Source organism: Malaclemys terrapin, chromosome 14 (genome assembly GCF_027887155.1).
Source record: "Malaclemys terrapin pileata isolate rMalTer1 chromosome 14, rMalTer1.hap1, whole genome shotgun sequence".
In the NCBI taxonomy this organism is placed as follows: Eukaryota; Metazoa; Chordata; order Testudines; family Emydidae; genus Malaclemys; species Malaclemys terrapin.
In genome coordinates, this window is record NC_071518.1 from 5191476 (window position 1) to 5206395 (window position 14920).

Below are 14920 nucleotides of genomic sequence, written 5' to 3' on the forward strand. Positions count from 1 at the left end.
GACATCTGGTCACCCTAGCAGCAGAGTTACACCAAGCACATGGAGCCCTCATAGCCACGGGACAGGATTCCCCACTAGAGGGCAGAGTCCTCTGGGCACAGAGGCGACAGGTAACTCTTGATAGTAGGCGGGGCACAATTTAAATGCTTGGGGGGGGGGACGTGACCGCCCCATATGTTTCTTCTGACCCCTTTCCTACTCCCCCCTCACCTCCCACACCTGCTCCAAGCCGGCACCACCTTGCCCTCACTCCCCTCACAGCTCCTTCCCCACGGCTCCCAGGGCCTCCCCACTGCAGGCGCAGCACGGGCCGGAGCGGGCCCCGGACACCTACTGTCGAGCAGGCAACTGCGGCTGCGTGTGAGGAAGGGATGGGACTCAGCGGGCTTCCCCATGCCCCCGGTCTCTCTTCCCGGCTCCAGGCGAGTCCTAGCAGGGCTCAGCAGAAGCGCTAGGTGCCGGTGCCTTTCCCAGGCACGTCCCCCTCAGTTGCGCTCAGCCTGACTCCCACCCCGGCAGAAAACTGGGAGGGCACGTGACCCCGCGTGCTCCTCCCCCCACGCATCGCCTCTGGATGGGCCACAGCCCTGGACACTAATGGGCACTGCACAAGTTACACAGCAACCCAGAATTCCTCAGAGACCTTTTCCTCATGAGGCAGATGCGATTGCTTCTACCATGTGCTGACCCCCCTCCCGCCCCCAAGTGTTAAATGAAATCAACTAATTTACCCCCATGCGGTACGTAACTAGTCGAAACAAGCAGGCAATCCCAGGGTCTGAGTGCTGGCACCGCTGGGGGAAACAAGGAAGACTGGACTGAAACAGGCAGCAAGGAAGAATGAAATGTGAAAGGAGGAGACGCCATTTGGGAGACATGGAACAAATGGGTGATTGACTGGACGGGTCCTGCATAAGCCCCTGGGCTTTGCTTCGCAGCTCCGACCTGTCCTGTACCTCAGGCATCAGCTTCTCCAGTTCCCATTCTGAATGCCAAGAGCTCTCCCCCATTGCTGATGAAGTCAATGGGAATGTTGCCATTCGCTTTTGATGGAAGCAGGATTGGGTCCTAAGTATAAACAGACCCTAGACTGGCCTGTGTGAGGTTGGGGGAATAACAACCTCAAACGTGAGCCGAGTTCCAGCAAAGATCGAGCAGAGGGAGCTTTGCACACAATTAACCCAACCGCAGTCATGCTAGACAGCGGCTAAGCTCTCTCCTGTGTGGGACAGGCAACTAGGGTTTGTAAGGGACTCGCATGCCAATAAGATTCCTGCAGTGAAATCACATCTCTTTGGTTCTGATTTTGTCTGGCATCAGCTGGTTCAGAATGGGACATTCACAAGCCCTGCCCCACCCCTTTGCCAGCTGGGAAGCAGAAACTGGCTGGGACAATGTCAATTAATCTTTAAAGCAGAGCATGAACATAACCAAATGGATCTAATGAGCCTCAGTAGATAACTTTAGTCCAAACTCTGACTGAGAAACAATTATCCCACCCCAGCCACTGTCATTTTGTGTCTCTGCCAGTAGGAACCAACTCTTGCCTCATTCACTTTGAAACTCAGAGAGTCTCCTCTCTCTTAAATGCAGACAGTGGCGAGCAAGGTGAGATGAGGGCCAGATGGTGTCTCAGGAAAGAGGTTTCAGAGTAGCAGCCGTGTTAGTCTGTATCCGAAAAAGAACAGGAGTACTTGTGGCACCTTAGAGACTAACAAATTTATTAGAGCATAAGCTTTCGTGGACTACAGCTGTAGTCCACGAAAGCTTATGCTCTAATAAATTTGTTGGTCTCTAAGGTGCCACAAGTACTCCTGTTCTTTTTCAGGAAAGAGGGTGACAGGTTGGCAGCTTTTGCGTGAACTCTCCCATCCTGTGAGCAGGTGTTGATCATGCTGGAAAAGGGTTTGGTGGGATCTGCTGACTCACTGAGGTAGGTGGCTCGTTACTGCACCCAGGTATAAGGGAGGTCTGAATGACTAGAGGGATAGCGAGGACTGTGAGTATGGGCTGAGCATTGTTGAGGGAGGATCCCTAAGAACAACAAAGATTGGGAAGGCTAGAGGAGACCCTTATGTTGTATCAATGATCATTTCTGTGTCAATAAAAGCAAACCCTGGGAAGATGGTGAGTTTGGATTCTAGAATGTTTGTGAATGGTGCCTAAGAGCCGGCTGGAAAAGGCACTTGCTCTTAGAGGGATAAATAAGATGTTGCCTTTCATTCAAGGAATTCAAAGCCTTTTACCAACTTTAACCTTCCCAACAACCCTGCCAGGTGGTACTAGCCTCTTTTTTACCAATGGGGGAGCTGAAGCAGAGAGGTGAAGTGACCTGTCTAAAATCACAACCCAAGCCAATGTCAGAGCTAAGAACAGAACCCAGAACTCTTGACTCCCTGTCCTATTCTGTGATCACCAGAATACATGCCCTCCTTCCTATTAGCTCTCACAGAGTGACGAATTGCACTATATTGATGACATCTTCCTCATCTGGACCCATGGAAAAGAAGCCCTTAAGGAATTCCAACATGATTTCAACAATTTCCATCCCACCATCAACCTCAGCCTGGACCAGTCCACACAAGAGATCCACTTTCTGGACACTACAGTGCTAATAAGTTATGGTCACATAAACACCACCCTATACCAGAAACCTCTGACCACTATACTTACCTACATGCCTCCAGCTTCCATCCAGACCACACCACACAACCCATTGTCTACAGCCAAGCTCTAAGATACAATCGCATTTGCTCCAATCCCTCAGACAGAGACAAGCACCTAAGATCTCTATCAAGCATTCTTACAACTACAATACCCACCTGCTGAAGTGAAGAAATAGATTGACAGAGCCAGAAGAGTACCCAGAAGTCACCTACAACAAGACAGGCCCAACAAAGAAAGTAACAGAACGCCACTAGCCGTCACCTTCAGTCTCCAACCAAAACCTCTTCAGCGCATCATCAAGGATCTACAACCTATCCTGAAGGACGATCCCTCACTCTCACAGATCTTGGGAGACAGGCCAGTCGTCGCTTACAGACAGCCTTCCAACCTTAAGCAAATACTCACCAGCAACCGCACACCATACAACAAAAACACTAACCCAGGAACCTATCCTTGCAACAAAGCCTGCTGCCAACTCTGTCCACATAGCTATTCAGGGGACACTATCATAGGACCTAATCACATCAGCCACACTATCAGAGGCTCGTTCACCTGCACATCTACCAATGTGATATATGCCATCATGTGCCAGCAATGCCCCTCTGCTATGTACATTGGCCAGATCGGACAGTCTCTATGCAAAAGAATAAATGGACATATATCAGACGTCAAGAATTATAACATTCAAATCCAGTCGGAGAACACTTCAACCTCCCTGGTCACTCAATTTACAGACCTAAAAGTCACAATTATTCAACAAAAAAACTTCAAAACCAGACTCCAACGAGAAACTGCAGAACTAGAATTAATTTGCAAACTGGACACCATTAAATTAGGCTTGAATAAAGAATGGGAGTGGATGAGTCATTACACAAACTAAAAACTATTTCCCCATGTTAATTTCCCCCCTACTGTTACTCTCACCTTCTTGTCAACTGTTTGAAATGGGCCATCCTGATTATCACTACAAAAGGTTTTTTTTCTCCTGCTGATAATAGCCCACCTTAATCAATTAGTCTCATTAGAGTTGGTATGGCAACACCCATTTTGTCATGTTCTTTGTGTGTGTGTGTGTGTGTGTGTGTCTTCCTACTGTATTTTCCACTGCATGCATCTGATGAAGTGGGCTTTAGCCCACGAAAGCTTATGCTCAAATAAATGTGTTAGTCTCTAAGGTGCCACAAGGACTCCTTGTTCTTTTTGAGGGGCTTGAGAAATCACAGATTTGTTCCCAAGGTGGTAAGACATTCCCCTGGATATTACTGCCACATCAGAAAATACATGCTTCTCTCTGGTGACCTGAGAATGCAAACATGCCAGGACTCTTCATGCTTTAAGCAAAGCCTGGTTCCCGTGCTCTTGTGTTTTATGAGCAGCGGCACCACCTCTGAACACAAACCAAATAACCGATTCTATATCTGCTGGTGAGAACGACTTCTCTGCTCTGCTAGGCTGTCTGATTTAGGGGCTCCCTAGTTAGCCACATTAGTTCCAACAGTCCTAGGAAGAGGTATCATATCCAAGTCCTGATAAACTATGGTGAGTGGGACCTTCCAAGAGATGTGTTCTAGTGACACTTTCCAAGCCTGCAATTTCAGCAATGAACTTTACTATCACAAGAAAACTTCTCTTTGAAGCATGGCATTCGACTTAAATGATTGCATCAGAGAAGTTTGCTGGGAACAGCTGTTAAACATTTGCTATGTATTAGTTCATTATTCCCTCTACCCGCGTTCCCCGTACTATTCAGATCTTGAGTTCGCTCGTAGGTAAAGCCATTGGGCTGACACCCGCCCTTTCATGAGCCCACTAGCTGAATTGCTTTCATCTTTAAGTGGCTCACAGGTCTCTAGGATATTTCATCACCTCTTCTGCAATAATATGACCCAATGGAGCTAGGTGGGTGGCATCATTTAAAAATAGCAAGCCAGGTTTGCAATTTGCTGTAAATATACAGTCAAAAAGATTCTTAAGACCGCGAAGAAAAAAATCCCAACTTCTTGTTTTTGTTGTCAGAATAGCTGGTAAAATACAAGCTATTTTGAAGCCTTCATAAATATTAGAGTTGCTAATTTCTGAGGGCCAACCAATTTGATGTTCAGATGCTGTCATGAACAGGCAGCAACATATCTGCACCACTAACTCACATGTTAGAGATGCTGGGAGCAGTACAGTTCCCCTGTTTTCAGCCTCGCAGCTTTTATTTGCTTAAGGTTGTTGGTAACTGTTGCTTAGCGGAGGGGCACTGGCCCTGGAACAGCTCTCTACTCCAGGAACCAAAAGCCAAACTATACAGAGGACATCTCAAGGATCCTTAAAGGCAAATGGCCTAGAAGCTGCAGCCAGTTCTGCCCAGCAAACATTCAAATCCCCAATGCACACAGTCGATATGATAATCACTGCAATGATACACAAAAAGCTGCAGCCTGCAACCGTGGAACTAATTACTGACAGATTTCGTTTTGGATGTGAGTAATGCAACCAGTCAATTACGATGACTGGAATTAGACTCTGGGGATTAATAAAATCAATTCCTCGATAGGATGAGGTACATTCCTGATTCAAAAAGCTTTCCTGTCTCCCTTCGAAAGCAGCAAAAAACAGTTTGATTGCAAGCAGCGGCTGCTTTGCAACGGGCACTTGGCAAGACGGTGTCTGCACAGAGAATTGAATGCTTTTTACAATACTATGGAGCAGAGACACAAAAATCAACCTATTCAGTTAAAAAACCCGACACTGGCAATCTGAAGTTAGCTCCTTTATGCTATTAAATACATAAAACTGCCTTCCTGACAATCTTCCAGGATGGATCATAACCTCACGGCAAATCATTCTGATTCCCAGAGTTAAGATATAAAATAATAATCTTTTAAAAAAAAACACTTGGGCCTTACAAAGCAGTTTTCATCCCCAGACCTCAATACGCCTAACAAGGCGAGGCAAGCTATCTTATCCCTATCACATAGACAGGGGTACCAGAATTGAAGAGACTTTTCCCAGGTCACTCAGCAGGTCCATATCTCACCGGACTTGCACCTTGTGGTGTCACTTACACCTGTACAAAGTGCTACTGAAGGTGTAAGTGATCACACGGGGCGCAAGGCAGGGGGAATCAGGCCCAGCAAGTCAATAGCAGAATCAGGATTAGGAAACAGCGCTCTTGACTCCCCAAATCCATGCTCAATCTACTAGATTACAGCTGCCTCACACTAGAAGACCAAAGCCTTCCAGGCACTGTTACAGCCCCCAAGATATGTTGGCATACATTCATAGCCCTACCCACCCCACTGTAGTGAACCTGCCTGGAGGAAGTTGTCACTGCGCTAGCTAATGACGCCTGTGGATGAAGCTGCGTCCACAGCATGTGAACAGATTCTGAATGAAATGGAAAGGAGAAAGCACCTGCTAACAGCAGCACCAAAACTTCCCATGGAGCAGATCCCTAATGGAAGAGGCTGGCATAGCAGGGAGAAGCATCTTATTCCAAGCTTATACGTGATGGTGACGCATTCTGTATAGATGTCTAGATTAGACAGGGGCATAGATTTGATAGACTGATGCCACTTTTACCATAACACCCGTCAATGTTTACTTAATTTAATTAATTAAAAAAACCACATTTCTGGTTTTAAAGTGAAAAGTTAAACAAGTCACCAAACCAACTAGGAGCCTTTGGTAGCAGTGGCCCAAGAAAATTCACTTGCTCATAACGCTCATTTCCATCTGCCTGAAATAAAGGGCTTTTTTAAAAAAGGAAATTGATATTTGAAATATAAACACCAAAATATCAGAGGAATTCAGATGAACTCAGAGCCTGGGCGTTTTTCTATCCTGACAACCAAATGAATTCTCAGTACCCCCCTTATGCATTACTGGATATAGCACCACTCTTTATTTGTATGGGGATACCTTTGTTTTTATATATAGGGGCAGACCTTATGACATGATGAGCACTCACAAGTTCTGTTAAAACCAATGCATTGTGGGTGCTCGGTACCAGCCAGGATCAAGCCCGTCAACTATCAGCTGTCTGGGCCAGGGACTATGTCGTGAGCGTATCCATAACTTATCACTGTAAAGCAACCAGTATATGTGTGGTGTTATACAAATCATTGTGTGTGTTCATAGTCTCCAAAGGGTTAATGCAAACTATTTAGGAACAAGTCTTTTCTGTACAGTTTTTCCCCTTTAGGATAAAACAAATAAATGCAACCTTTGGGGGATGGAACTTTTTATACATTCCATGATATTGTTCAATCATCAGTATCAGTGGGAATTTTGCTTGAATGAAAGCTGTTGCTGGATTCAGCCCTAAGGCAACTCTTTTAATGAAAGATCTTATTTGCTTTAACTTTCTGCATTATTGCACTAGAGCTCTTCTTAAAAAGAAGAGCTGGGTTATGATCCTGCAAATTTCCAGTGCTCTCTCACACACATGCACACACACTGATTAAAAGCTTGAAACATTTTTTTTTTCAATTCCTCAAAACGAGGAAGTTTATTTCTGACAGCTGGTAAATTTTCCATATTTTTTCTAAGAGGGGCTAGAGTTCTCTATGCAAAACAGAGACAAATAGGATGAAGTATTTCTCTGTTGTTGCCTTTATTAGTTCTCCTCTGAAAGCAGCAATTGGCTTCCCCCCACACCCACCGGTTTTCGATAAGTTTTAATATCTGCATGCACTAGCCAAAAACATCTGTCAGCGCTACCTTACTTGGTGTTAGGTTACAGGACTGTCAGGGCATCTTCAGACCCACAGAGAAAAGTTTCAGTACACAGAGACAGAGCTCTTGAAATGCTGCCCTTTCCAATTGCTGCTAACCCCAAAAGGCTGAAAACTCCCCCTCAGCCTCCCAGCAATTTCACAATGCCCCCATTTGTGATACAGAGAAATCAAAGGGATTGTCCAGAGCACTCCCTCACCTTTCCCTCTTGGAGATGGCAGCTCCCCTTTGCTGTCTTTATAGTCTCACTGCACTACCTCCCGTCTTCAGTCAGCTCTCTCAGAGCTGGGGATAGCATTAGGTTCCAGCTAGACCAAAATCACAGGGAAAAAAACCAACCAATATCCAAATTCCAGAAGACAATGGTAGTGTCCAGCTCTATGCAACAGGGCTCCAGGTTGTCTGTAATTATCTTACCGACAGAGAAAGGAACGGTCCACCTGTACTCATGTTATTCACATCCAACACCACTATATTGAGTGGAGGAAGCATGAACGCGTCTCTGGTGTCTGCTGATGACTTCACCTCATTAGCATGCTCCTGATAGTTTCCTCTGACTGTCTTTTACTGACTTTAAGGCTCTGCTAATCAAAATAGTGTAGCACTTAACTATTTCCTGACTCCAGGGCTTTGAAATTAAAAGCCCTGTGAGGCAACAAAAGATGAACAGGAGCAGAAATTCTACACGCCGCATGCACCAGACAGAGCCCCAGTCCAAGAGCAATACATGCTATTGACGTTTGCAGTTATTTGTCACAATATATATTCTGAATATGTTCCAATTTTATCTTCTTAACAAGGGCACAATGTTCCCCTGCAAAACCAATTTGTTGAATCGCACAGGACCTTTCGAAGTGAATGACTGCAAAGATGCAAGCGGTTGCAGTGTCCTGAGATGAAGAGCTTTTTTCTCCCTAAAGAAATACTTTAAAATTCTTTACTTAAAGAAATATCAGAGTGAGTGAACTAAGGGGTGCACGTAGCTGATTCATTAGCCTTTCACCACTAAAAGACATAGGACTTAAAGATCACCACTGCAATGGTGGTCTCAGACAATGCCTAGAATGAATCTTGTCCTTATTCCAGAAGTATCGCTATCTGTGTATCATTATTTCTGTGGCCTCCATCACCACAGCATCTGAGTACTTCACAAACATTACTCCGTTTATCCCTGGGAGGCAGGAAAGTAACATTATTTCCACTTTACAGATGGGGAAACTGAGGCCCACAGCAATCAAGTGACTTGGCCATGGTCACACGGGGCAGGAATTGACTCCGCGTCTCCCAAGTTTCAGTAGAGTTCTTTTAACTGCTGTGCTTCCCCTCAGCTTGGTACCTGTCTCCGGGCTCGTCTGCACCACAGATGCCACAGATACAGCATGCAGCTGCACCATTGCAGTGCATAGTGTAGCCACTTGCTAGAGCGAAGGAAGGTTTCTTTCCCCCATCACTATAGGAAATACACCCCCGCGAAAGGTGGTAGCGAAGTCAAAGGAAGAATACCATTGCAGCGTCTGTAACAGGGCGGAGGACGGCTTAGCAACATCTCTCCCTAGCCACACAGGTAGGTCAACCTATCTTTTAGGTGTAGCCCAGTCCCAAGTCTCTATTTGAGGACAGCCTCAGACGTGGAATTAGCAAGGGTGGGTGGAAAGAAATGGAGGTTAGAACTGTGTGTCTCTGTGTGCACTGGGAAGCTTGCTCGGAATTGGCTTGGTTTTAACCAGTGCCATTACAGCCTCCGCTCTGGGAACACTAAATGTCACCAGATTAATTTTATAGGAAAAAGAAAAGAAAAAAAGGCAAACCCCTCCCGCGCGCTTGGCCAATTAGCGCCCTATCATTGCAACTGAGGAAACTGGCCCGAAAAGCTTTTAATAAAAGCCTCATGTGCCGTTTGATCACTGAGCAGAAAGCTGCCGTAGTCTGAGCAGCTGTGGGGTCCCACTGAACTGAAGGCCTGATTCATACACAACAAGATGCAGTCAAGAGTATGGGAGTCTCTGAACGTCAATTTCTTCACACAGGAGGTGACCCGCATTTTTTTCTACTGATTCACAAACTCAGCTGCACACATCACTGTCTGTTAGATGTAAGGCTTGTCTATAGGAACGCTGGCTCTGCGGCAAGCGGAGGTGTGAATTTACTCTGCCGTGCTCTCAGGGTACGCCTACACAGGGCAGCAACCCTCCCAGCCTGGGTCAATGGGTTCGCATTACTGCACTAAAAATAGCCGTGTGGTCATTGCAGGTCGGGCTGGGAAGCCTAGGGAAGGGGGTGGGCTTCAGAGCCCCAGTTCTGTCCGCAGCTGCACATTAAAAGTGCTCTCTACACAGCTATTTTTAGCATGGTAGCGTGAGCCCAAGCTGATCCAGGCTTGGAGGCTCCCTGCCGTGGGCTGCCGTTGGCTGTGGAGATTGCACCCTAAGTGGCAGAGTGGACTCTGAAGTTGCTCACTAAACGTTCCCCAGTGCGGTCATTTTCAACCTTTTTTCATTCGCGGACCCCTTAAAAATGTCAAATGGAGGTGCAAACCCCCAGGGCTGTGTGGACCACAGGCTGAAAACCACTGTTCTACGGTAACAACAACCTTTCGCAGACCCCTCAGACACAGTCTGCTGATCCCCAAGGATCCGCAAACCACAGGTTGAAAACCACTGCGCTTGTGCATTTTAATGTAATTCTGTTTCAAAGCCCTTACAGAAAGACCAATGGATAGGCCCTGGACTAGAGCTGAATGAATAATTGTACAAGGAACCCTTTCATTCAACCCCAAACAAAATATTTTGTTCTGGTTTGGGGTTTTTAAAAAAATTAAATCTAGCTAAATTTCATTTCAAAACTTTGTTCTCTTTTGGGAAATTGAAATGTTTCATTTAGAAAAAGTTGAAATGAAACTTTTTTGCATTTCCCCCATTTTTTTCAGCCAAAACGATTTGACAAATTTGACCCAAATTCACAAATAGTTGCAATCTACCTGAAATTGTGCTTTTTCAGCAAATAAACTATTTGTCCAAAACATTTCACCCAGCTCTTTCCGGGACAACAAGGAGTTGGGGGCCCCTCTGGAAATGAAAGGGAACTTATAACAACTGTTTTTTATTAATTCTTCTTCTTCGCTGTTTTCTAAGACTTCCCTCAGAGGAAGCAGAGCCAAGCCCTAGCTGCAAAATGTCAGGCATGAACTGGAACAAGAAATCCTGTACTGGGCCAAAGAGGTGCAGATTTCCAAGGAGACCAGAGGTCACCTGTACCTTCAAAAGCATTTAAGACTAGGGGTGGGTCAACTGCTTTGTGGAAAACAGGAACCCGACTGAAACCTGGCCCATTTTCAGACCCAAATGGAAATGGACCCTTTGTGGAGTGTCTGAGATGTTCAGAGAGGTGTTTCCATCCAGCCATACCACAAAGGAGGCTGTTCTTGTAGCAACTCCAGCTGGATTTCCTGTGGAACGACCCAACCCCAGAATGTGTCGAGAGTCTCTACCAAGGTGCTAACGTCAACGGGAGCTGAGGGCCCTCGGTGCTTCTCAGGATGGGGGCCCTATTGAGCAGGGTCAGGGGTTGCTGATAGCTTGGAGCTGAACGCTCAGCAGCAGGGCTTTGGGCTCCTTCTCCAAATGGAAGCCAAACCTGAACCTACTGAGGGTCCTTAAAGCGCTGCCCCTTCCCCGTCGGCGGCCCTGCCGGTAGGGCCGCTGACGAGGGAGGCAAAAGGGGTAGCAAGGTTCAAGCACTGCCACAGCATTTTAACGTCATTGCCCCCTTTGCCCCCCTCCGGGCCGCCAATGGGGGGGGTGAGCAAAAGGGGCAGCTGCCCCAGGGCCAGCGATTTAAAAGGGTCCGGGGCTCCCGGACGCTGCTACCGCAACAGTGGCCAGAGCCCCGGACCCTTTTAAATCGCCGTCAGAGCCCCGGGTGGCGGGGACCAGGCAGCACGGATGGGCTGGCTGGGGGAGGCTGACCCCCCAGCCCCGCCCCTTCTGCCCGAGGCCCGGCCCCCGTACCAGTAAGAATTTAAGATTACTTTCACCCCGGGTGGGTCACAGATGAAAGAAAGAGCTCTCTATGATTTCAAAACCAGCAATGCTGGCCGGGCCAACAAAGAACTCACCCCGGTCCTGCCCGCTCCCCCAGATACAGAAGCGAGAGAAAGCGACATACACAGCAGAATATGGGGAGCGGAGCAAGGGCACCCCTTCTTTTCTGATGAACCTCAACAACCCTGCCCTCTCGCCTTCCTCACCCCATCCCCCACCCTCTCCTCCTCTGGATTATACCAACCAAATGGAAACTCAACCATTTCATAAAAAACACAACTTGGGAAAAATTAAAAAAATGCAGCAACATATTTTCTTAAATAACAAACATACAGAAATGCTAATGAGATCATGCTAGTAAATAGAGAATAATGGGGGGAAATGCTGAAATTGGCACCGCTTGCTTTTTATAACTCGTGGCAGACAGAGAGAGAGACAAAGGCCAAACGAGACTCTGATTTATAGATGTTGTAAGGCCAGGAGGGACCATTGCGCCCATCTAGTCTGACCTCCTGCGTGACCCTGGCCAGAGAACGTCTCTGAATTAATTCCTGTTTGAACGACAGCAGATCTTTTGGAAAAACATCGAATCTTGACTTAAAACCACTCCGTGCCAACCCTCCAGGGGTGCAAGTGGGCCAGTATGGCGTACCGGTAAGAAGCCGATACCGGCCCGTACGCAGTCAGCGTGGAAACTCTGCCACGGCAGTGCTTTAACGTCGCTGCCCCTTTTGCACTCCCGTTGACGGCCCTGCCAATAGGGCCGCCGATGGGGGTGGGGTGGGGGCAAAAGGAGCAGCTGCCCCAGAGCTGACAATTTAAAAGGACCCGGGGCTCCTGGCCGCCGTTACCACGGCAGCGACCGGAGCCCCGGGCCCTTTTAAATCACCGCCGGAGACCCAGGAGGTGCAGGCCAGGCAGCGCGGATGGGCTGGCTGGATGAGGCTGACCCCCAGCCCCGCCCCTTCCGAGGGCCCAGAGCCGGGACCCCGTACCGGTAAGAGTTTAATACTACTTTCACCCCTGCAACCCTCCAAATCAGAAAGAGCCGTTTGCCTAAGCAGCAACGCACCTTCTCATCTGAAAGAAAACGCTGAATTACTTAACAAGCAATGAACATTGCTGTCAATACATCTGTGGTAAACAGATAGGAGACGCTCGTTCAACAGCAACCTTTACATTCGTGCACCCACAAGTTGTTGCTCAGATTTGTGGTCACAAACTGCATCTGCAAAGTCAGAGTTGTGGGCCTGTAAATATTTGGCCACCCAAAACTGCATGTGCAAACACTTGGCCAAGCATTTTAGAGGCTGGCTTGATGCTTCTTTCCTTTTCCCCACCCACTGCTGCAAGCTTTGCTCAGGCTACTTGTTGACTAGCTTCCAGTGCTCGCTCGCTCTCTCAACGGCCATCCCGTCTTTCTGGGACACATGAGTACAATACCTCGGTTTCCTCCTCTCGCCCTGGCTCAACCACCCACTAATGGGCCCTGCGCTCTGTCCAGCGGCACTGCCAGGGGCCAAGCCAAAGCCGGATGGTTGTCGTTTGTGAAGTGCCTCCCACCTCGCTACGTCTGAACCAGTTCCGTCGCTGGCAGAGGTGTCACGAGAGCGCTTTCAGTGTTCCGTTCTCAGCGGAGGCAATGTGCTGGGAACGCACCGTGTACCCCACCTCCCGTCTCCCCAGAACGGTGGGCTTGGTTATCAGCGGTAGGCAGCAGCTGGCAAGCAGTGCATATATTCAGGATTCAGTATTTAATGCTGCCACCATTCAGGGAAAAAACAGACAGACACTTCACACTAAGCCCAGGAGAGACGGGGGTAAATGCCAGCAAGTGTCTCTTGCTAACGAGGGGGAAAAAGAACAGTGTGGGGGTCGCAAGGCCGCACGGTGCCATTTTAACAGGCTCTGATTTAATGGACATATTGTACTGATTTCCCGGGCTCCTCTGAATGCCTCCTGGTTGTTTACTGAGAGACTAGCCGTCACTTGGAAATCCACAACAGACAGCAGAATCCCACCCTGTGCTGCACTGTTTCCACCCTCTCTCCCTCCTCTCCTCATCACCCTTCCCCAATCAGCAAAAGGAGGGGACACGTTGACAGCTTTGCCTCTGCGACATCTAGCTGCGTGTCCCTTCACCCCACTGCACACACATGCCGGCCACGTGATGCCCATTTGTGAACAAGATGTCATCAGGAAATCGGGTGTGCACATTGCAGCGTGACTCTGAAGTGTGGCTGGCAAACAACTGCAAAAAACATGTTTGGCTTCCAGCACAGAGAGAATGGAGATGGTGGAAGGGAGGGAGGGAAATTAGGACAGTAAACAAAGCAGCAGAGTAATTTGGAACCTGGTCATAAGTCAGCAAACAGACCAGGAAGGTTCAATTGAACAAGATGAAGCCGCTTCGGTCTCTGTAGAAGGCACACGAGTAATGTGAGAATCTCATCAACCTCTATGGTTATGGCTACACTAGAGACCGTACAGCGGCACAGCTGTACCAGCGCAGCTGTGCCGCTGTAAGATCTCTCGTGTAGCCGCTCTATGCCAGCGGGAGAGAGCTCTCCGTCGACATAATTAAACCACCCCCAAGGCAGCTCTCTCTCTCAACTCTTCCGTCGACAGCGCTGTGCACAAGACCACTTATGCCGGTGAAACTTATGTCACTCAGGGGGGAGTTTTTTCACACCCCTGAGTGACGTAAGTTTTGCCGACATAAGTGGTAGTGTAGACACAGCCTATGACCTGCTGTTGCTGCAAAACCTTCCTCCCACGTCCTTCTCAAAGAACAGTATTCTCCTTCCCAGTCTAGACAATTGGTCCTGATTCTCCATTGCCTGGCACCTCATGCAGTCACCCTAACTCACTCCGGGCTGTTGTCATTCATCTAATTTAGCTTGCGAGCAGATTGGTTGGGAATTTTTCGAGAAAACGTGCTTTCATCGGACAATGCCGATTTGTTGAAACCAAAACTGTTCATCGGAAGGAGTCGGTTTTGACAAATTATTTTGGACTCAAACTTTTGATGAACAAAACATCTGAACATTTTCCAAATAAAATATTCCATTTTCCGGTTTGAAATAAGTTTTTCTTTTGAAATTTATGCTAATAATCATTTTAAAAAATGGTCAAAATCTGAACAAAACATTTTGAAATGATGAAATATTTCTATTGACCCCTCCCAAAAAAGTTTTTTTTTTGGGGGGGGAGGCAGATTTTTAGTTTGTGAAAATGTTCAATACTTGGACTTTATGTCCTGATTTGCGATGGATTTTTTAAAAAAATTCTCAAATATTTCCATGGGAAGGGAAACCTGTTTCCCACCCAGCTGTACTTGTAAGGTCTTGTGACAAGGACTTGGCCTGCCCCCATTCCCCTATGTAGAGCCATGCACACTTCTGGTACTACATAAATAATAAAAATAACAATACAGAAGGGGTAAGATCTCTGTAAAGGTTCTAGAGGCACCAGGAGTTTCAAGGAGA